The 23,125-nt window shown below is 42.4% G+C and overlaps 1 long non-coding RNA gene across 2 annotated transcripts in view; it reads right to left on the reverse strand.

Annotated features, from left to right (window-relative positions):
• Window positions 1-2,067: 2,067 nt before the first annotated feature.
• LOC123769134 (uncharacterized) overlaps window positions 2,068-23,125 on the reverse strand; it is a 134,539-nt gene continuing 113,481 nt past the window's right edge. For both annotated transcript variants that reach the window (XR_011226058.1, XR_011226059.1), the window contains one exon: window positions 2,068-2,364. This is a non-coding gene — a long non-coding RNA (uncharacterized lncRNA). The remainder of the gene's footprint in view (window positions 2,365-23,125) is intronic.

Below are 23,125 nucleotides of genomic sequence, written 5' to 3' on the forward strand. Positions count from 1 at the left end.
AAGACACCCCTGGCATACGAAGACCCACTCGAGACTCAATATTGAACCATGCTCCTGCACCCAGGCTCGCTTACAGGGAGGCTTTTCTTGTACACCAAATCAAGAAATTACCACCAACTGGAGCTCGTGCAGCAGGCCAGGGCCGGTGTGTTGTGTGTTCCAGCAACCGAAATGAGGCCACAGAAACGTGAATTGGTGTTAACATGGTGCGAAGCGTGTGCCGTCCCTTTGTGCCATATGGACTGTTTCGCACAGTATCACAGTCTCCTGGAGTACTAAATGTGTAATACTTTTGTAAATAAATGTACATATCAAGTTAATTTTAGTGTTTATATTAAAAAAACATACATTGAATGTTTCCTGTAAACTATACCATTTTGGTGGGCATACTTGTGACACTTGTGATGTGAGTGCGTAGTGAGTTTATACCAGTTTTATTATATTACAACGTCTAATGATAATAATTGGAACAATACAAGTGAAAAAATTATTGTAAAATGTGCCAAGAGTAAATAATGCCGCGAAAATAAATTCGCGGCAACTGGGCCCTCCAGAGCGGTCGTGAGTGAGGGCTCCCTGACCCATCACCCTTGAGAGCTGACGCTCTGTGACGTCTTTGGCCAACTTGTCGGCTCAATTATGTCATTGGTAAGTACAATAGAATTTTTGTATTATTTTTCCTGTGCTCAGGGGACACAAATTAACATGTTTAGAAGACGAAAAAAAAATTAGATTTTTTTCTTGCGTACAGGGGTGTAAATGTCCTCAGGACCCCTTAGCAGATTAAAGGTTAAGGAGTTGGGGACCTGTTTGGGCAAGCGGGTGGGTTGCAAGAGGGGTTCTTCTAATGAAGAGCCGGTGTGGGTGGTGGGGTTAGGGTGTGCGTGGAAAGCAAGTGGGGATGGGAAGTAAGCGAGGGTTAAAGTGAAGAAGAGCTAATAGGGGTGCATAGGGGGGCAGTGGATGTGAGGCAAGGGTGGTGGGAGAGAGCGTGTGGGGTGTGTGGGACCAGTGGGTGAGGTGCGGGTGGGGATCAAAGCAGGGATGGTTATCTTGAGGTTATCTTGAGATGATTTCGGGGCTTTAGTGTCCCCGCGGCCCGGTCCTCAACCAGGCCTCCACCCCCAGGAAGCAGCCCGTGACAGCTGACTAACACCCAGGTACCTATTTTACTGCTAGATAACAGGGGCACAGGGTGAAAGAAACTCTGCCCATTGTTTCTCGCTGGCGCCTGGGATCGAACCCAGGACCACAGGATCACAAGTCCAGCGTGCTGTCCGCTCGGCCGACCGGCCGACCGGATGGGGGAGCTGGTGGGGAATGCAGGGCTGGAGATGGGGATGCAGGGTGGGAGCAGGTGAGGGTGCGTGTGGGAAGTGAGAAGAGTGGTATTGGTGGGGGTTCGAGCTGGTGTGGGGGAGTAGGCATTGGGTGCGAAGTGGGTGTGGGTAAGGATGTGGATAAACACAGATGATTTTTTTTTGAGGGGAGGAAAGCAAAGAGGATGGAGAGGCACAAGTAAAGAGAACGTTAAATAATGGGAATATCAGATTGAGTTATTGAAGCAGGCAGGCTGTCCGCCTTGTTGACACGATGTGTGTTGGCCGCTAAGCGTCAGAATCGGGTTTGTGATAGAGAGCGAGCGGGGGTGAAGGTGGGAAGCAGGTGGGGTGGGGATGAAGGCTGGGGGGGGGGGGGGGCGGTGACCAAGTGGGATCTTCAACGTAATCTCAACATCATCATGGTTGACATTTTTTTATTTTAAACTACGTCGAGTGACATCAATGGGCCTCTTCAACCCGACCAAAAATGCACACTAAGATGTTAGAGTCATCATTTTCTTACAAGCTCAATACTGTTAGCAGGCTCACTACTGTTAAGATGCCAGAAGTGATGAGTCCGAATTAAAAATACAGATATGTAAAAAAATGAGACATTGAGAAAGATAGCAAATGAAGGAACAACAAGGATGTAACAAATTAGAGATAAAGACAATGTTTAGATGAAAGATGATGCAAAATTTATAGAATGGAAAAAATTATATGCAAAAAGAGGAATAAGTAAAAATACAGTTTTTTTTTTATTTATATATACAAGTGTTGTCACATTCTTGTTCAGCCACTAGCACGCGTAGCGTTTGAAATAATGTGCAGTTATCGCTGGAAGTTTGCAATGTTCCACTTGCACCTGTGGTCTAAAAGGCCAACCAATCATTTACATGATGTTATTGTCACTCCAATCCTTCAGTGCGTTATGCGTTGCTTTGGCATGTTGAGGTCGAGCACTGGCGGTGTCTTGCAGGAACTTTTCAAAAGAGCCCTCCTTCCCTTGCCTTGTCAAGTACTCTCCCAGCAAACTGGTTGACTGCAATAATAATAAAAATAATAATATTAATAATAATTTATTCAAATGTAGGTACAATGGGTTTGTGAGTTTGCATAATGTTGGTATTTTTACATTCTTGCAAAGCCAATAACACGCATAGCGTTTCGGGCAGGTGCAATAGGAGAAATGAGGTCTTTATTTATATCAATATCAATAATTCCAATGAAGGATATTGTCATACATATCCACAGTCTATATGTTAAGCTTATCTCAATACAAACATTTTAATATTCTTAACACCAAAAATATTTCCCCCTCCTTCTGTCTATATATTTTAATATCTGGACATATACTAGGATGGGAAATAGGAGAGGTGGACACAATGTTAGAGGGTGAGAGCATTGATTGTGAGGGGGACATTATTAGAGGGGTGGATGCATGGCTTGTGAGGACACATTGTTAGAGAGGCATGGTGCTTGACTTGTGAGGTGAATGACGGGGGGCATCGCCTGTGAGAAGGACATTATTACATTAGTGAGTGCATGGCATAAGATGTCGACAAATTAGAAGTAGGTACTTGGTTTGTGTGGTGTATATATTGTTAGTAGGGTGGAGACCTTGATTGTGACATTGGCACATTATTAGGGAAAAGGAGGGCATTGTTGCTAAGGTGAACATATTATTAGAGGAGTGGTTGCATGGCTTGTGAGATGGACATTGTTAGACTTGAGAGATGGACATTATTAGAGTGGTGAGTGCATGGTTTGTGAAAATATTTTTTAAGACGAGGGTGCATAGTATAAAAGTTGGACACATAGTTACAGGTGTGGGTACATAGCTTGTGAACTGGGATTTTTTTGGGGGTTTGCAAGGTGACCATATTGTTAGTGGGTGGTTTCTTGGTTTGTTAGATGAAAGCATTGATAGAAGGGTGAGTGTATGGCTCATGATGTACATAATATTAGAGGGATGGTTGCATGGCTTGTGATGGGGACATTATTAGAGGGATGGTTGCATGGTATGTGAGGTGTAAATATTAGAGGGATGAGTGTTTGGCTTGTGAGGTAGACACATTATGACATTTATACATACAATATGTCTTGTATGGCTTGTGAAGTGGACATTATTAGAGGGTTTGTTGTTTGGCTTGTGAGGTGGCCACATTGTTAGACGGGTGGGTACATTACTTGTGAAGTGGAAATTTTAAAGGGATGGATGAATAGCTTGTGCGATGGATATATGAGAGAGGTCAGTGCATGGCATATGAGTTGGAGATTATTAAAGTTTGCATGTTTATGAGGAGGACTAATTGTTCGAGGAGTTATAGCAAGCCTTTGGAGGTATACGCATTCTTAGAGGGGTTGGTACTTCATCTGAAAGGTGGATAAATTGTTACGAGGGGTGGGTGCATGGCTTGTGACGCTGATATTAGTATGAGCTCAATTATCCGGATTCTGCTAACCGGATATCGGGGTCATCAGGAAAATTTGATGTTCATATCCGGATGAATGTACATATAATTCAGATGACCAGAGGTTTGTCTAGATATATATGGACAGGAAGATAATTTACTATATATGCCAGCATATAAGTCAACATTTGAAGCCTTAAAAACTCTCCAAAACCAGGGATCGACTTGTTGCCAAATATAAAATGTGAACCACTGGGAGATAAACAAGTGAAACGCTCAGCCTAACACTCGTTGTACACCACTTGTCTAACTCTGGCAGCCTATCACAATTATTTAGATACTTTCACTTTGAAATTATGGAATTTTCTCAGCAAAGTGGTGAGGAAGGCAGGCAGGCAAGCAGGCAGGCAGGGAGGCAGGGAAGGAAGGAGGCCAACAGGGAAGGAGAGAGAGAAATAGGCTGGCAGGTAAGGAGGGAAGGAGAGAGACAGCCATGAAGGGAGTGAGTGAGGCAGGCGGGCAAGGAGAGAGTCAGACTGGAAAGGAGTAAAAGAGGAGGGCAGAGTGGGTGGGCTGGCAAGCAGATAGGCTGGAGTGGGTGTGGACGTGTCTGGAGTGGGTGTGTAGGTGTCTGGAGTGGCTGTGGGGGGTAACTGGAGTGTGCCTGGGTGTTTGTGGGTATCTGGAGTTGGTGTAGGGAATCACTGAATTTGGTTGTGGATGTGGTGTGTCTTTGAATGTCATGTGGGTATTGGCATGTGGGTGTTTACATTTATCGGGTTGACATGTAGAGTGTGCTGCCCGCTGGGAGAGGCACGTGTCAGCCTTTGTGTACCAGAGGCATGGATACTACGTTATCCCTAGCAAGGGGGTGGGTGGAGGTCAAGGGGGGTTGGGTCTCGGCAGGGTGGGAGGATCGGAGGTGGCACGTGCGTTGTTTAATCATATTTGCTTTTCTTTACACATACAAATCACAAAAGCGTTTGCATCAATGAACAATGGATTTGTTTGTTTGCTCTGTATGTTTGAAGATTTGTTCACTGATGCATCACGCTATTGCGATTTCTGTGTGTAATGAAGTAAGGGCGAAGAGGTAGAACGGCCTATTGACATAGTGCGAGTGCATGGTGGAGTTGTGTAAACACCTTGGTTTGTGTCTCGGAGAGGCTGCAGGATCTACATAATTTCAGTAGAACTTCTGGTTTCAACTCTTTTACCATGTCGTAACTCAGACGATTAAGGCAGCGTCTGCGATGCTCTCAGACGTAGGTTCGAATCCTCGTCACGGCCCTTGTGGATTTGTTTGCTTTTCTTTTTTTTGCCGTGGAGGGCTATCTTGAGGTTATCTTGAGATGATTTCAGGGCTTAGCGTCCCCGCGGCCCGGTCTTCGACCAGTCCTCCTTTCTGTTACACACCCAGGAAGCAGCCTGTAATAGCTGTCTAGCTCCCAGGTACCTATTTACTTCTAGGTAAAAGGTGCATCCGGGTGAAAGAAACTCCACCAGGGATCGAACCCATAACCTCAGGACTGCGAATCAGAAGCGTTCTCCACTCAATTGTCAGGCCGGGTAAGTTACGAATTTTAAATAAGGCAACATAATATTTTACCTACTGTAAAATACAGCTGCTTACTGTAAGCTACAGTAAGGTGTAGCTTACTGAGTTTTATTGTATTTTTCAAGCCTTGTGTTTGTGTTTTAAGTTGTTTAAATTTTGCCCCGAGGGGCGAGTTTATTGGGCAGCGTCACCCATCCTGTGAGTGAACATTCCCCGTAGCAGCATGTACAACACTTCCAAATAGGAAGAAAACCAGCTAGGTTATTCATCCTGTCACTTGTACCCAGACACAGTCGGTGCTTGAACAAATCCACAAGGGCCATGACGAGGATTCGACCCTGCGTCCGAGAGCATCCCAGACGCTCGTCACAGCTCTTGTGGATTTGTTCATTTGATGCATCACGCAATTGTAATTTCTTTGTGTAATGAAGTAAGGGCGAAGAGGGAGAACGGCCTATTGACATAGCTCGAGTGCATGGGGGGAGCTGTGTAAAACACTGGTTTGTGCCTCGGAAAGGCTGCAGGATCCACTAAGTTCAGTAGAACTTCGGTTTCAACTCCTTTTGACCATGTCGTAGCTCAGTCGATTGAGGCAGCGTCTGGGATGCTTTCGGACGCAGGTTCGAATCCCCGTCACGGCCATTGTGGATTTGTTCATTTGATGCATCACGCAATTGTGATTTCTGTGTGTAACAGTTGGGGTTTGCTTAACTGTCTCAAGTGAACAGCTTATCAAACAAGAAGATTAACATTCGTCAACCCTTCAGTACATATTATCTTGCCGGTTCAAAATGGGGAATCTATTGAGACCATTATCTATATTTGACAAATAGTATTCTTCTAACTCAAACATTGTGGGGTTTATTATTCTGCATATATTTCTAATGACTTTTAGATGTTCACACTCTCTCAGGTAGGGGTGTAGGCAGTGTCCATCACTCTCACCACAGATTCTGCAACTTCTCTGCTCAACTTTTGTTTCCATTCCTAAACTCCATGGATATTTGTAACCAAGACAGATTCTTGCTATTACTAATTCTCTCACGCGGCCACCTCCACTTAGTCCATAATGATGTGGACTGCCAGCTGCAACCACATTGTACCAGAGTACAGATTCACTGATTTGTTCTTCTATCCTCCTTTCCACAGTAACCTTGTCACGGTGATATTGTCTAATGATGCCTCTAAATTGTAAAAGAGTCTTGGGTATGAAGTATTCAATATGGTCATCTTCAGCGCCTTCAGCAGCCAGCACATCTCCTCGTTCATTTCCACAGATTCCAACAAGGGATGGTATCCACAGAAATGTTTATCATATTGATTAGTTGCTGCTCTACAGCATGATAGAAATGTTTTAACACCAGGTTTGTTGAAGTGTCCATGAGGTAAATATATGTTTAATATTATCGACCACTATCGATAATATTAAACATATATTTCCCTCATAATATTATCGATAGCACTTATGACTTGTGAGAACAACACATTGTTACTGGAGGTGTGCGTATATCTTTTGAGATACTAATTATTACAGAGATGGGAGAATGGCTTATGAAGGAGGACACATGTTAGAGGGTGTGTCACAGAGCCCGAGAGGTGGATATTATTTGTTCAAGGATTGAGAGGTGGAGACATTGTTACTTACGTAGATGGGTGCATGGCTTATTAGGTAGTCATTATTATTAGGGGGGATGGGTTCATTGTTTGTGAGGTGGACATTATGAAGGGGGAGGAGTTCATGGTTTGTGAGGTGGACATTATTAGGGGGGGATGGGTTCATGGTTTGTGAGGTGGACATTATTAAGGGGAATGGGTTCATTGTTTGTGAGGTGGACATTATGAAGGGGGATGAGTTCGTGGTTTGTGAGGTGGATATTATTAAAGGGATGGGTTCATGGTTTGTGAGGTGGACATTATTAAGGGGGATGAGTTCATGGTTTGTGAGGTGGACATTATTAAAAGGGATTGGTTCATGGTTTGTGAGGTAGACATTATTAGAGAGGTGGCTGCATGGCTCGTGAGGTGGATATTATTAAACTGGTGGGTACATGGCTTGTGATGTGGATATTATTAGGGTGGGTTGGTGCATGGCTTACAAGATGAACATTATTAGAAGTGTTGATGCATGACTTGTGAGATGCACATTATTAGAGAGATGGGTGCATGGCTTTTGAGGAGAATACATTTATATAGGGGTTGGTGCATTGTTTCAGAGATGTATATATTTTTAGATGGGGGGTTCTGTGTGAGATGGGTACATTATTAGAGGGGTGAGTGCAGGGCGTTTAGGGTAGATATTATTAGAGAGTTTGATGTATGGGCTGTGGTGGATAATATTAAAAGGTTGGGTGCATGGGTGGTGGTGGATATTATTAGAAGATTGGGTGCATAGGTTGAGGTGGATATTATTATAGGGTTGGGTGTATGGATTGTGGTGGATATTATTAGGGGGGTTTGGTTCAAGGGTTGTGGTGGATATTATTAGAGAGTTGGGTGCACGAGTTGTAGTGAATATTATTAGTAGGTTGGTTCCATGGGTTTTGGAGGATATAATTAGATGGATCAGTGCCTGGCGTATGAGGTGGACATTATAATAGGAGTGGGTGCTTGGTTTGAATGGTGGTCATATTGTTAGAGGGATAAGGTGCATGACTTTTGAGGTGGACATTATTAGATAGGTAGGAGTATGGCTTATGAGATGGAATCTATTCAAAGGGAGGGTGTAAGGATTTTGAGATATACATTATTAGAGGGTTTATGATGATTGGTATATACAGTCAAGCCAATGTTGTTATTATTTTAAATGTTTCTCTTAACTAAAATAGCTGTTTGAGTTATTTGTTGTTATTTTGAATTGTTTAATTTCTCTGTGTTTCTAATCATATTGAACTATGAACTAGAAAAATTCATGAACTTTGAACTAAGAATTATGCTTCTGAGTGAATAAAGGTTTCCACGCATTTTCGTGAGGGTACCGTCCCTGCACCCCACGAGGACAGATAGGGGCAGGAAGTCACCCACTGTGGGTGTTTGTTGGGAGCGCTTGTGAGGTGCCCACATCACTGTTGTCAGGTTGCTTATCTCTTGTGTTCTCAGTGTAACGTGATTACTGTAGTCGGTCTAGTACGTGAGAAATGGTTTCAGGTTGTATTATGTCCTATTCCCTGTGTCCTTTAATAAATGTAACGCACACTGTTGGTTTGTTAAAGTCCTCCAATACAAAATAGTTGTTTTGGTCACTGAGTGTTCCCTCTCGTGTTTGATGTGTCTTTACAATACAGAATAAACATTTGTTCTGTAATTTTCCTTTAAAGTAATGTTCATGTACGGTAAGTAAGCAAGTGAGGAGGCTGTGTCTGATTTATATTACTAAGTCTAAAGTTATTAAGTTATTAGGTCTAAACTATTTTCCATCCATCCCCCTCTCACAAGGTAGGTGCATGGCTTGTGAGGTAGACATTACTGTATTAGTCTGGTGAGTGCATGACTTTTGAGCTGTGTATTATTATAATTATGGGTGCATGGCTTCTTAGGTGAACACATTTTTACAAGGATAGGGGCGTGCATGGCTTCCTAGTTGGACACATTGTTAGAGGAGTAGGGAGGGATGGTTTGTGAGGTATACGTATCTGTATTCAATCTATAAAAAAATCTGTCTTGCTCTGAAAGGTGAACTGACTCCCGAGCAGTACTCAAGGTGGGACAACACTAGTCACTTATACAGTATGAACACTGAGGTGCTCATACTGTTAAATCAAGGGATTGTTAAATCCCTTGATTTGAACATTCCTATAATCCATCCTATTATTTTCTCAGCGGATGCTATATTTGCTTAGTTATGCTCACTAAACTGTATGAATCATTGGGTGCATATGCTGAGGCCGATACTCCAGACATCATTTTCATAATAAAAACATAGGGGACAACAGGACATTATTGAAGGGGGAATTCCTCCTCCCAGAGTATAATCCATCGTTCGGAAAGGACAGAACAACAAGAATAGGTTGTGAATTGCTTTATGTGTAGGAGGACCTGAATGCAACCACCAATGAGGAACTGAAAACCATAGGATCCTCAGAGTCTGTTTGATGCAATATACTAGCTCAACATGGTAACATATTGACAGTGGGAGTATTCTACAGGGCTGACACAGCTGACTTTTTGATGTGTAGTGCCTCGCAGATGTCAGGCCGCCTGCTATTGCTGTATCTATCGATGATTTCTGTGTTGTTTGTTAAGACTTCTCTGGTGATGGTCTGGTTGTGGGAAGAGATTATATGTTCCTTAATGGAGCCCTGTTGCTTATGTATTGTTAATCGCCTGGAAAGAGATGTTGTTGGCTTGCCTATATACTGAGTTCTTTGGGGCTTACAGTCCCCAAGTGGGCATTTGAAGGCATAGACGACGTTGGTCTCCTTTAAGGCGTTCTGCTTTGTGTCTGGAGAGTTTTTCATGAGTAGGTTGGCCGTTTTTTTTTTGGTTTTATACTAAATCGTCAATTTTATCTTGTGATTTTTGTCTGTAGGGATAACCTTCCTATCAACAATATCTTTCAGGACCCTTTCCTCCGTTTTATGAGCTGTGGAAAAGAAGTTCCTGTAAAATAGTTTAATAGGGGGTATAGGTGTTGTGTTAGTTGTCTCTTCAGAGGTTGCATGGCGTTTCACTTTCCTTTTAATGATGTCTTCAACGAAACCATTGGAGAAGCCGTTGTTGAATAGGACCTGCCTTTCCCTACAGAGTTCTTCATCGACTTCCTTCCATCCTGAGCTGTGGCTGAGAGCACGCTCGACGTAAGCATTGACAGCACTCCTCTTGTATATCATCGAAAACTGTTGCAACATATCACCTTACCCAAATGCGAGTATATAAGACAAACTGTTTAAAATGTTAGCATAGCAAAACTCTGTTTTCAGGTTACTGTTGTGTGTGTGTGTAAAACTAAAGTCTTTGAAAATGTAATTAGTTATTACAAAACACGTTTAAGCGTCGCGTCAGACTAGAAATAAAAATGAATTTTGGAAAATTGATTTTTCAATTACCATCGACAGTAAAAAAAAAACATAAGAAATATTGAGAAAATTCGTGTTAGAATTACTGTTCTTAATTTTCGGTCATATTTATCAACTTATATATATTAGTATATTTTGGTAGCAGTCTTTCTTGTAAACATATGCTATGGACACCTGACAGGATAGGACAGGACACCTAGGGGAGAACCCATGGCATAAGAGCCTTCGTGAGAACAAGAAGATAGTCGTCAGGAGAGGTAACAAGTCGCCAATATACGTCATTCTAAAAAAAGACGAATATCTGGCGAAAATGAACCTCATACTCTCTGACCAAACTAAATTCCAAAGGGTAACGAATGACACTACAGCCGAATTGAAAACAAACGTAAACAGATTGATCGAAACTGTGAACGCCAAGAAATCCGGACTCCACCTGCCAAAGATTATTGGGGAATACAAACCTGGATATGCGGATGGAAATGTCAAGACACACAAGCCTGGAAACCCACTTCGGCCAATCATCATCCAGATACCCACACCCATGTACAGACTGGCGAAGCAACTCAACGGATTGCTGACTCCTTATATACCTTGTGCTATCAGCCTGAATTCTCCAATTCTTCTCAGCCTACTATGCAAGGCCCGATTTGCCTAATAAGCCAAGTTTTTATGAATTAATATATTTTCTCTATTTTTTTTCTTATGAAATGATAAAGCTACCCATTTCGTTACGTATGACGCCAATTTTTTTTTATTGGGGTTAAAATTAAATAGATATATGACCGAACCTAACCAACCTAACCAATATATATATATATATATATATATATATATATATATATATATATATATATATATATATATATATATATATATATATATATATATAGAACTTTAGAACACTTTCCCACCAGGAGACTCGAACCCTAGCCAGCACAGAAGCCTTCCAGCAACTGGCATAACAGGTACGCCTTAACCCGCTCCACCACCCACTCAGACCCTTAAAAGAGATGGTAATTTCGGAGTATTTAAATACACCAAAGATCACCAACTCCCAAGAGCACTAGAGCAAGTGAGGGGTCATTTTGACGTTAATTTCATCAAGTCCCTGTTAATATGGGAAGACACAGTGTCTATGCTTAAGGCACAACTCTCCTAAACACGAGAGTGAAGTATAGAACTTTAGAACACTTTCCCACCAGGAGACTCGAACCCTAGCCAGCACAGAAGCCTTCCAGCAACTGGCATAACAGGTACGCCTTAACCCGCTCCACCACCCACTCAGACCCTTAAAAGAGATGGTAATTTCGGAGTATTTAAATACACCAAAGATCACCAACTCCCAAGAGCACTAGAGCAAGTGAGGGGTCATTTAGACGTTAATTTCATCAAGTCCCTGTTAATATGGGAAGACACAGTGTCTATGCTTAAGGCACAACTCTCCTAAACACGAGAGTGAAGTATAGAACTTTAGAACACTTTCCCACCAGGAGACTCGAACCCTAGCCAGCACAGAAGCCTTCCAGCAACTGGCATAACAGGTACGCCTTAACCCGCTCCACCACCCACTCAGACCCTTAAAAGAGATGGTAATTTCGGAGTATTTAAATACACCAAAGATCACCAACTCCCAAGAGCACTAGAGCAAGTGAGGGGTCATTTAGACGTTAATTTCATCAAGTCCCTGTTAATATGGGAAGACACAGTGTCTATGCTTAAGGCACAACTCTCCTAAACACGAGAGTGAAGTATAGAACTTTAGAACACTTTCCCACCAGGAGACTCGAACCCTAGCCAGCACAGAAGCCTTCCAGCAACTGGCATAACAGGTACGCCTTAACAGGGAGTTGGTGATCTTTGGTGTATTTAAATACTCCGAAATTACCATCTCTTTTAAGGGTCTGAGTGGGTGGTGGAGCGGGTTAAGGCGTACCTGTTATGCCAGTTGCTGGAAGGCTTCTGTGCTGGCTAGGGTTCGAGTCTCTCCTGGTGGGAAAGTGTTCTAAAGTTCTATACTTCACTCATATATATATATATATATATATATATATATATATATATATATATATATATATATATATATATATATATATATATATATATATATATATGTCGTACCTAGTAGCGAGAACGCACTTCTCAGCCTACTATGCAAGGCCCGATTTGCCTAATAAGCCAAGTTTTCATGAATTAATTGTTTTTCGACTACCTAACCTCACCTAACCTAACTTTTTCGGCTACCTAACCTAACCTAACCTATATAGATAGGTTAGGTTAGGTTAGGTTAGGTAGGGTTGGTTAGGTTCGGTCATATATCTACGTTAATTTTAACTCCAATCAAAAAAAATTACCTCATACATAATGAAATGGGTAGCTTTATCATTGCATAAGAAAAAAATTGAGAAAATATATTAATTCAGGAAAACTTGGCTTATTAGGCAAATCGGGCCTTGCATAGTAGGCTGAGAAGTGCGTTCTGGCTACTAGGTACGACATATATATATATATATATATATATATATATATATATATATATATATATATATATATATATATATATATATATATATATATTCTCTTTCAGCGCCTCAGTGTCGCGATCCAGAGGGGGAATGCTCGCTGCATCCTCGGTTCCTGCCCGGCGTCGGAGGAGTAGGAGTTCTACCTACCTACAGCCTCTAGGAAGCGAACTTTTTCTTGTGTCCTCTTAATGTTTATTTTTTGTATAAAATCAGATATGTAACTGTATAACCTTGCATAATAAAGTGTACTTCATAATAAAAAAAAAAGGGGGTGGTAGGAGAAGTGAACACTCTTTCGTATTCAGAGTTAAATGTCAAGTTTTTCCCTGAGTGCTCTGTGTTCCCTTCTCTGAGGCTGTGGGTCCCTATAATTGCACCAGTGGTGGTACCCCCCTATATATATATATATATATATATATATATATATATATATATATATATATATATATATATATATATATATATATATATATATATATATATATATGTCGTACCTAATAGCCAGAACGCACTTCTCAGCCTACTATTCAAGGCCCGATTTGCCTAATAAGCCAAGTTTTCATGAATTAATGTTTTTTCGTCTACCTAACCAACCTAACCTAACCTAACCTAGCATTTTTTGGCTACCTAACCTAACCTTACCTATAAATATAGGTTAGGTTAGGTTAGGTAGGGTTGGTTAGGTTCGGTCATATATCTATGTTAATTTTAACTCCAATAAAAAAAAATTGACCTCATACATAGAGAAAAGGGTTGCTTTATCATTTCATAAGAAAAAAAATATAGTAAATATATTAATTCAGGAAAACTTGGCTTATTAGGCAAATCGGGCCTTGAATAGTAGGCTGAGAAGTGAGTTCTGGCTACTAGGTACGACATATATATATATATATATATATATATATATATATATATATATATATATATATATATATATATATATATATATATATATGTCGTACCTAGTAGCCAGAACGCACTTGTCAGCCTACTATGCAAGGCCCGATTTGCCTAATAAGCCAAGTTTTCATGAATTAATTGTTTTTCGACTACCTAACCTACCTAACCTAACCTAACCTAACTTTTTCGGCTACCTAACCTAACCTAACCTATAAAGATAGGTTAGGTTAGGTTAGGTAGGGTTGGTTAGGTTCGGTCATATATCTACGTTAATTTTAACTCCAATAAAAGAAAATTGACCTCATACATAATGAAATGGGTAGCTTTATCATTTCATAAGAAAAAAATTAGAGAAAATATATTACTTCAGGAAAACTTGGCTTATTAGGCAAATCGGGCCTTGCATAGTAGGCTGACAAGTGCGTTCTGGCTATTAGGTACGACATATATATATATATATATATATATATATATATATATATATATATATATATATATATATTGTGACGGTAACGCGTTGGTGTTCGGCTGTTTAAGGCTAGGGGTATGGCCTCGTCACATAGTTATAAAAAAAAATAGAAAAACTGGAACTTCGTCTGTGGTAAGGTAAGGAGAAGACACACAAAACACAAGTAAACTTTAACAATGAAATTTTAATTACGTTAAATAAATCAAAACATGAAAAAATGGACAAACAAATTTGTATAATAAAATCAATCAATCAAAATAATAAGAATAATTAAATGACACAATGAAAAGTTACGTTAAGACAAAATAACAAGAAGTGCAATACAAAAATAAATGTAGGTGCTGGAATATTGGCTTTAAGCTACCACCTCTCTCAGTACACGCTAACGTCTAGCCGGGAGAAGTGTTAACTGTGGAAGCACTGAATATTCTGAGGTCTGAGGTCGTGGCGACCCCAGACATCAAGTAGTATGGGGGGGCGAGTGCAGTTGCAGCCAGACCGGCGACCAATCAGCGAGGAGCCGGCAGCGATCAACAGGTAGTTTGGCGGTTTGAGTCTGAACAGGTGTCCCTGGCTGCATACGTTTTGCGCTCTGACAAACCTTGGAGATGTTGTTCTCGTTGTTGGACATTTCTTCCATAGTAGTTTTATATATTTGTAACGACGTATTTGTGGAGGGAAGAGCAGGCTCAATCTCTTGAAGGAGATTATTGTCACAACTCTCCCCCGAAGCCTGCGGTTCTGGAAGAAGTACGTTGTTACATGGTGGAGTAATGGATGGAGTCGCTTCTACTTCATAAACTCTGGAGAGGGCATCGGCTATGGTGTTGTCAGAACCCTTGATATAGCGGATCTCCAGGTTGAAGTCTTGTAAATACAGAGCCCATCGTAGAAGACGCTGGTTGGAGAATTGGGCTTGATGTAGGAAGCGGAGAGGGTTGTGGTCTGAGAAGATGGTGGTAGACCTGGCGCCTTGTAGGTACGGAGCGAAGTGTTGGAGGTTCAGGACGATGGATAGTAGCTCCTTTTCAATAGTGCTGTAGTTCCTCTGGTGTGGTTTCAGTTTGTAGCTGTAGTAGCTGACAGGTAGAACCTCCACGCCTCGTTGTTGCATCAGGACACCACCAACGCCGGTACCACTGGCGTCGACATGAAGGACGAAAGGCTTGGTGATATCTGGAGAGGCAAGAATGGGGTTAGAACAGAGGAGGAATTTGAGTTGTTCGAAAGCAACGGTTTGCTGCATGGTCCAGTTATACCGTTGCTTGGGACTGGTTAATAGAATTAGAGGTGTGGCGACTGTACTGAAATTCCTCACAAACCTACGGTAGTAAGAGGCAAGACCAAGGAAGCGCAGGAGCTGCTTCCTGGTGGTAGGCTGTGGCTACTGTTGGATGGCTTGAGTGTGCGAGTCTAACGGAGCTATGCTGCCACTCCCAATAACATGACCCAGATAACGCACTTTACCTTTCGCGAAAGTGGACTTGCCCAGGTTGATGGTGAGGCCGGCTGTCAGGAGCTTGGAGAACAGACGTCGCAGCTGGAGCAGATGTTCACTCCAGGTGTTGGAGGCTACGACGATATCGTCCAGGTAGGCGTATGTGTTATCCAAGCCCTGGATGACACGGTTGACAGCTCTTTGTAAGGTGGCCGGGGCATTACATAGTCCGAAAGGAAGGCGTTCATATCTGAAAAGTCCAAAAGGAGTGATGAAGGCAGATATCTCTTTAGCGCGCTCCGTTAGACACACTTGATAGTACCCCTTAAGCAAGTCCACTTGGGACAAGTACTGGGCACTACCAATGGCATCAAGGATGTCATCTATCCTTGGCAAGGGGTAAGCATCCTTGACAGTGACATTGTTCAGTTTACGATAGTCAGTGCATAACCGCACCTTACCTTGGGGTTTGGGCACCAAGATACAAGGTGAGGCCCAGGGGGACTCACAAGGTGTAGCCAGTCCATGATCCAAGAGGTACTGCACCTCAGCACGCATGACTTCCTTCTTGCTCGGGCTGATTCGGTAGAAGGGTTGACGAATCGGCCGGGTGTCGGGGAGCAGTTGGATGTCGTGCTGGGTAACATTACACTCTTGGGGGTCATCTCGGAACAACTCTTGATGTTCTCTGAAGATCTTGACGAGAGGTGCACTATGATTATCCTGAAAGTATTTGGGAAGATCATTAAGGATTTCGGAATTAGAAAGCGCTGACTCCTTGTCAGTGCTTTCGGGAGGAGAAGCTGGGAAGGTCTCACTGTGGATGTAGGGTTCTGTGAAGGTGGAATAGTTAGTTAGGACAGTGGGAGGAGTACCATTATATTGCTTCAGGAGGTTGACGTGGCACAGCTGGGTCTTCCGCCGCCTATCTGGAGTCTCTATTACGTAGTTGTTATTATTCCTGCACTCTTTGACGCAGTAGGGTCCTGAAAACCTGTTTTGTAAAGGTGAACCTGGGATAGGGAAATAGGCAAGGACGAAGTCTCCCGGCTTGAATTTTCTTACTTTGCTGGTCTGGTCGTAATGAGTCTTCATTCTCACCTGGGCTTTCAATAGATTATCATGGGCAAAGCTGTGGACTCTCTCTAGAATGTGTTGAAGGTTTTGAAGAAACTGGGGCACATTCTGATGCTCACTGAAGGTGGCATCTCTGAGAGAGTCTTTGAAAGCCTTAAGGGGAGTACGGCACTTACGGCCGTAGAGCATCTCATAAGGAGATACTCCTAGGGACTCATTGGGGAGACTTCTGAAAATACACATTATAAGGTCAATCTGCTTATCCCAATCTTTCGAGGTTTCACTACAAAACTTTTTCAAGAGTGCTTTGATGGTCTGATGACTACGTTCAAGAGAACCCTGTGAAGCAGGATGATAGGGGCTGGACAATACCTGTTTGATGTTGAACTCCTCCAGTGTCCTTTTGAAGAGATCACTGGTGAAGTTGGTACCACAGTCACTTTGAATCTCCCTGGGAAATCCGTATTGAGTGAAGATCTTCAATAGATGTTTTATAACCGTAGCAGCCGTGATGTTCTTCACTGGAACTGCTATGGGAAATCTGGTGGTAGGACACAGGATGGTTAGGATGTAGGCGTTACCTGAACTGGTCCGAGGTAAAGGACCAACACAGTCTATTATGAGTCTGTGGAAAGGTTCCGCAGGCACCTGTATGGGAATCAGTGGCGCTCTGGGAATGGAGATGTTCGGTTTGCCTGCCATCTGACATGTATGACACTGTTTTACGTACTGTTTGACGTTATTTACCATACCTGGCCAGTAGTAGTCTTGACGAATTCCATGGTAAGTCTTGTTGAAGCCGTAGTGGGAGAATGCTCCGTGGGCCAGGTGTAGAATAGTGGGCCGCAGGCTGGTAGGAATCACAAGTTGTTCGATGTTGGCCCAATCGTCCTCCTCCTTCAGTTTACTGGGTCTATATCTGCGGTAGAGTAAGTCGTTCTCTAGGAAGAACCCAGGAATACTGTCGGGTTGAGTCTCAGCCTGGAAAAACAATGGTGTTAAAGTAAGATCTTCCCTCTGCAACTTACGGAACTCCAACTTCGTCAGATGCGGGGGGAGTTTCTGAGGGTCTTGAGGGACAGCGGTAGCAGTAGAGTCAGCTGGCTGTGGACGTGCGGCTTGTGCACGGGTGGTCACGAGAACCGGAGGAGAAACTTCATCACTCTCTTGAACCTCTGCTGGAACATACTCTAGAATAGGGTTACTTGGCACAGAGTTACACACCTGGGGTTTGTCCATGACGATCAGGTTGGTCGGTTGCAGGTCTTCTGCCAAGTCGTTGCCTAGGAGAAGTTGCACTCCAGGCATGGGAAAAGGCTTTTTCCTGACGGCGACTTGGACTTCCCCGTTCACGTAGGGACAATCCAGGTGGACTCTGGCGAGAGGGTATGGAGTGGTAGCAGTGAGGTCAGTGATGAAGACAGTTTCTCCAGTGTAGGTGATGTTGGGCACAGCCGACTTCAAGATGATCGATTGTAGAGCCGCTGTGTCCCTCAAGATCTTCAATTTGAAACGTCCCTCCGGATTTGAACCGTTGGCAGAGACAGTTCCAGTATACAGGTGGTTACTGAAAAGAGAAAGATCATTAACATTAACACCAACATTCATCACAGGCTTACCGGACTTAGGAGGAGTTGGTTTGGGTTTTTGTTGGTCAGTGATTCCCTTGTATTGAGACTTACCACACTTGTCTATGGTATGTCCATAGAGTCTACAATACTTGCAGTACAGTTGTGAACCAGCTTGATCGGGGCTCACCTTCTCGTAACTGTACCACGACTTCTTACTGGAGGATGGTTCGGGTGTCAGCCGGTGGATGAGGCTGTAAGTGTCAGCCGACTTAGCACACTTCAGGTAGTCGGTTTCTTCTTTATCTGCTAAGTAGAGGCGGACAGGAGGCGGCACACGTCTCAAGAATTCTTCAACAAGCATCAGGTTGACGAGTTCTGTAAAAGTAGAGACATGTGCTGCTTCCAGCCATTTCATGAAATACCTCCGTTTCGTGTTAGCAAACTCAAGGAAGGTAGTGGTACTTGCCTTCAGGTGGTCACGGAATTTCCTTCTATAACTTTCGGTGGAAAGTAGGTAGGCGTCTAACACTGCTTGTTTCAGAGTGTAGTAGTCATTCTCAGACGCCAAAGTACTGAGTGTGACTGCAGCTCTACCTGTAAGATGGACTCTGAGAAGTGTGGCCCATTGGTCGACAGGCCAACTGAGTTGATTAGCAAGGGTTTCAAAGGTGGTGAAAAACACATCAACTTCTGCTTCTACAAAGGATGGCATTAACTTACTTGCATGTGATATATTAAAACTGACGGGAAGATTGGCAGTAGCTTGCTGGCGTTGAGTGAAGTGGGAAGTTTCCAAGGCGATTTCGCGTTGACGACACTCTAGAGCCAGAGTCGCTTGTTGCTTGTCATGTTCGCGTTGCATCTCCAACTCGCGTTGTTTGGTTTCAAGCTGTAAGCGTTCCCGCTCCTGGAGCGTTTCAAGCTGTACTCGTTCACGTTCACGGAGTAAGGCAATCTCACGTTCTTGTTCGTCTCTTCTCAAAGCGGCCTCGCGTTCTTGTTCGTCTCTTCTCAAAGCAGCTTCGCGTTCTCTGAGGGTGATTTCTCGTTCTTGTTCTTCCCTCCGTATGGCAGCTGTTCGTTCTTCAATCTTGGCCAGCTCTAGTTTGAGTTTCATCGTCGCCAAATCAGTTTTATCTGTAATATAGTAAGTTTCATGAGTTTCAGAGTCTATCTTACCTTGCTCTAAATAGTAATCCAGCAACAGGTTGTATAGGTCATTTTTGTTGGCTTGGTAGGGAACTTCTAGTTGATACTCATGTGCAAGAGTTTGTAATTCAGTCCTCTTGGCACGACTTAAAGTCCCTATTTCACCTGCTGGATTTGTACGGAAAGCTTGGAGACGAAACATGGTGAAATTAGCAAATAAAGGTACACGAATATTCAATAGTGAATGTCAGAAACAGGACAACGTGGCAACTGGTACCTATCCTGTGAGATCTTTAACAATTAAAGTTAAGTAAAAGATGTTAAATGATTAAATTAAATCAAGGGCGCAGGAAATCTTGTACCCGGTACTCATGTAAGAGGATAAGGGCAAGAAAATCCTACTAACAAATGAAACAGAGTTTCGAAAACAAATGAAACAATAAATGCCTCAAAAGTAAAATTGGTAGTCCAAGGATGTAGGCATACCTTGCCAAGTCTCTATAGGACATAAAGCAAGTTTTTCCTACTGAATTTAATATGATACTTACAGAATTAGCGAACTTTTGTGCTCTGAAAAAGTAAGCTAATTCCCTACCGTTGTATGTATCATCATCTCTGACTGACGTGTAGGGGTGCGAGGTGTCAACTGGTGACGAGAACTGCTGCTGAGGTCCCAATTCAGCAACTAAAGTTCGAGCTAGAGGAACTATGGCCCTCTTTGTCCTCCTACAGTCAGATTGCAGAAGATTGGGTACTCTTGACCCGGGGCAGACCACAGTACCAGGGTACCAATATGATGATCTGTCAAAATGAGAAATATTCAAGGGACAAAGATGGTAAACACGAGTAATAACACGGAGGGAGAGATGACCAATTAAGAGTATGACTGAGGCCTACAGTCACCACGTAATCCAAAGTTGTCTCACCTTCACCATATGTTACTCTCGTAATGCACAATACACCGCACCTTATAAAAAATGAAATTGAATGAAAAATAGTAAAGCTACGTTAACAAAGTTAAATACGCTTACCATAAATTACCACTTGGCACCAGTACCTGAGTGAAGCTCCTAGGACAGGCCCCCATATATCTTGTGACGGTAACGTGTTGGTGTTCGGCTGTTTAAGGCTAGGGGTATGGCCTCGTCACATAGTTATAAAAAAAAATAGAAAAACTGGAACTTCGTCTGTGGTAAGGTAAGGAGAAGACACACAAAACACAAGTAAACTTTAACAATGAAATTTTAATTACGTTAAATAAATCAAAACATGAAAAAATGGACAAACAAATTTGTATAATAAAATCAATCAATCAAAATAATAAGAATAATTAAATGACACAATGAAAAGTTACGTTAAGACAAAATAACAAGAAGTGCAATACAAAAATAAATGTAGGTGCTGGAATATTGGCTTTAAGCTACCACCTCTCTCAGTACACGCTAACGTCTAGCCGGGAGAAGTGTTAACTGTGGAAGCACTGAATATTCTGAGGTCTGAGGTCGTGGTGACCCCAGACATCAAGTAGTATGGGGGGGCGAGTGCAGTTGCAGCCAGACCGGCGACCAATCAGCGAGGAGCCGGCAGCGATCAACAGGTAGTTTGGCGGTTTGAGTCTGAACAGGTGTCCCTGGCTGCATACGTTTTGCGCTCTGGCAAACCTTGGAGATGTTGTTGTCGTTGTTGGACATTTCTTCCCTAGTAGTTTTATATAGTTTGTTGCGACGTATTTGTAGAGGGAAGAGCAGGCTCAATCTCTTGAAGGAGATTATTGTCACAATATATATATATATATATATATATATATATATATATATATATATATATATATATATATATATATATATATATATATGTCGTACCTAGTAGCCAGAACACACTTCTCAGCCTACTATGCAAGGCCCGATTTGCCTAATAAGCCAAGTTTTCATGAATTAATTGTTTTTCGACTACCTAACCTACCTAACCTAACCTAACCTAACTTTTTCGGCTACCTAACCTAACCTAACCTATAAAGATAGGTTAGGTTAGGTTAGGTAGGGTTGGTTAGGTTCGGTCATGTATCTACGTTAATTTTAACTCCAATAAAAAAAAATTGACCTCATACATAATGAAATAGGTAGCTTTATCATTTCATAAGAAAAAAAATTGAGAAAATATTATAATTCAGGAAAACTTGGCTTATTAGGCAAATCGGGCCATGCATAGTAGGCTGAGAAGTGCGTTCTGGCTACTAGGTACGACATATATATATATATATATATATATATATATATATATATATATATATATATATATATATATTTATATATATATATATATATATATATTTATATATATATATATACATATATATATATATATATATATATATATATATATATATAACTGAAAACTCACACCCCAGAAGTGACTCGAACCCATACTCCCAGAAGCAACGCAACTGGTATGTACAAGACGCCTTAATCCACTTGACCATCACGACCGGACTAATGAGGTGATAGCCTAAGCTATTTGAACCACCCCACCGCCGGCACTCGGATAGTAATCTTGGGCATAGCATTTTACCAAATCACCTCATTCTTTGGGGCACACGTGAGGAACACAAATGCGAACAAGCCTGAATGGTCCCCAGGACAATATGCAACTGAAAACTCACACCCCAGAAGTGACTCGAACCCATACTCCCAGAAGCAACGCAACTGGCAACAAGACGCCTTAATCCACTTGACCATCACGACCGGACTAATGAGGTGATAGCCTAAGCTATTTGAACCACCCCACCGCCGGCACTCGGATAGTAATCTTGGGCATAGCATTTTACCAAATCACCTCATTCTTTGGGGCACACGTGAGGAACACAAATGCGAACAAGCCTGAATGGTCCCCAGGACAATATGCAACTGAAAACTCACACCCCAGAAGTGACTCGAACCCATACTCCCAGAAGCAACGCAACTGGTATGTACAAGACGCCTTAATCCACTTGACCATCACGACCGGACTAATGAGGTGATAGCCTAAGCTATTTGAACCACCCCACCGCCGGCACTCGGATAGTAATCTTGGGCATAGCATTTTACCAAATCACCTCATTCTTTGGGGCACACGTGAGGAACACAAATGCGAACAAGCCTGAATGGTCCCCAGGACAATATGCAACTGAAAACTCACACCCCAGAAGTGACTCGAACCCATACTCCCAGAAGCAACGCAACTGGTATGTACAAGACGCCTTAATCCACTTGACCATCACGACCGGACTAATGAGGTGATAGCCTAAGCTATTTGAACCACCCCACCGCCGGCACTCGGATAGTAATCTTGGGCATAGCATTTTACCAAATCACCTCATTCTTTGGGGCACACGTGAGGAACACAAATGCGAACAAGCCTGAATGGTCCCCAGGACAATATGCAACTGAAAACTCACACCCCAGAAGTGACTCGAACCCATACTCCCAGAAGCAACGCAACTGGTATGTACAAGACGCCTTAATCCACTTGACCATCACGACCGGACTAATGAGGTGATAGCCTAAGCTATTTGAACCACCCCACCGCCGGCACTCGGATAGTAATCTTGGGCATAGCATTTTACCAAATCACCTCATTCTTTGGGGCAAACGTGAGGAACACAAATGCGAACAAGCCTGAATGGTCCCCAGGACAATATGCAATTGCTTCTGGGAG

This window comes from Procambarus clarkii, chromosome 93 (assembly GCF_040958095.1).
Source record: "Procambarus clarkii isolate CNS0578487 chromosome 93, FALCON_Pclarkii_2.0, whole genome shotgun sequence".
Classification (NCBI taxonomy): Eukaryota; Metazoa; Arthropoda; class Malacostraca; order Decapoda; family Cambaridae; genus Procambarus; species Procambarus clarkii.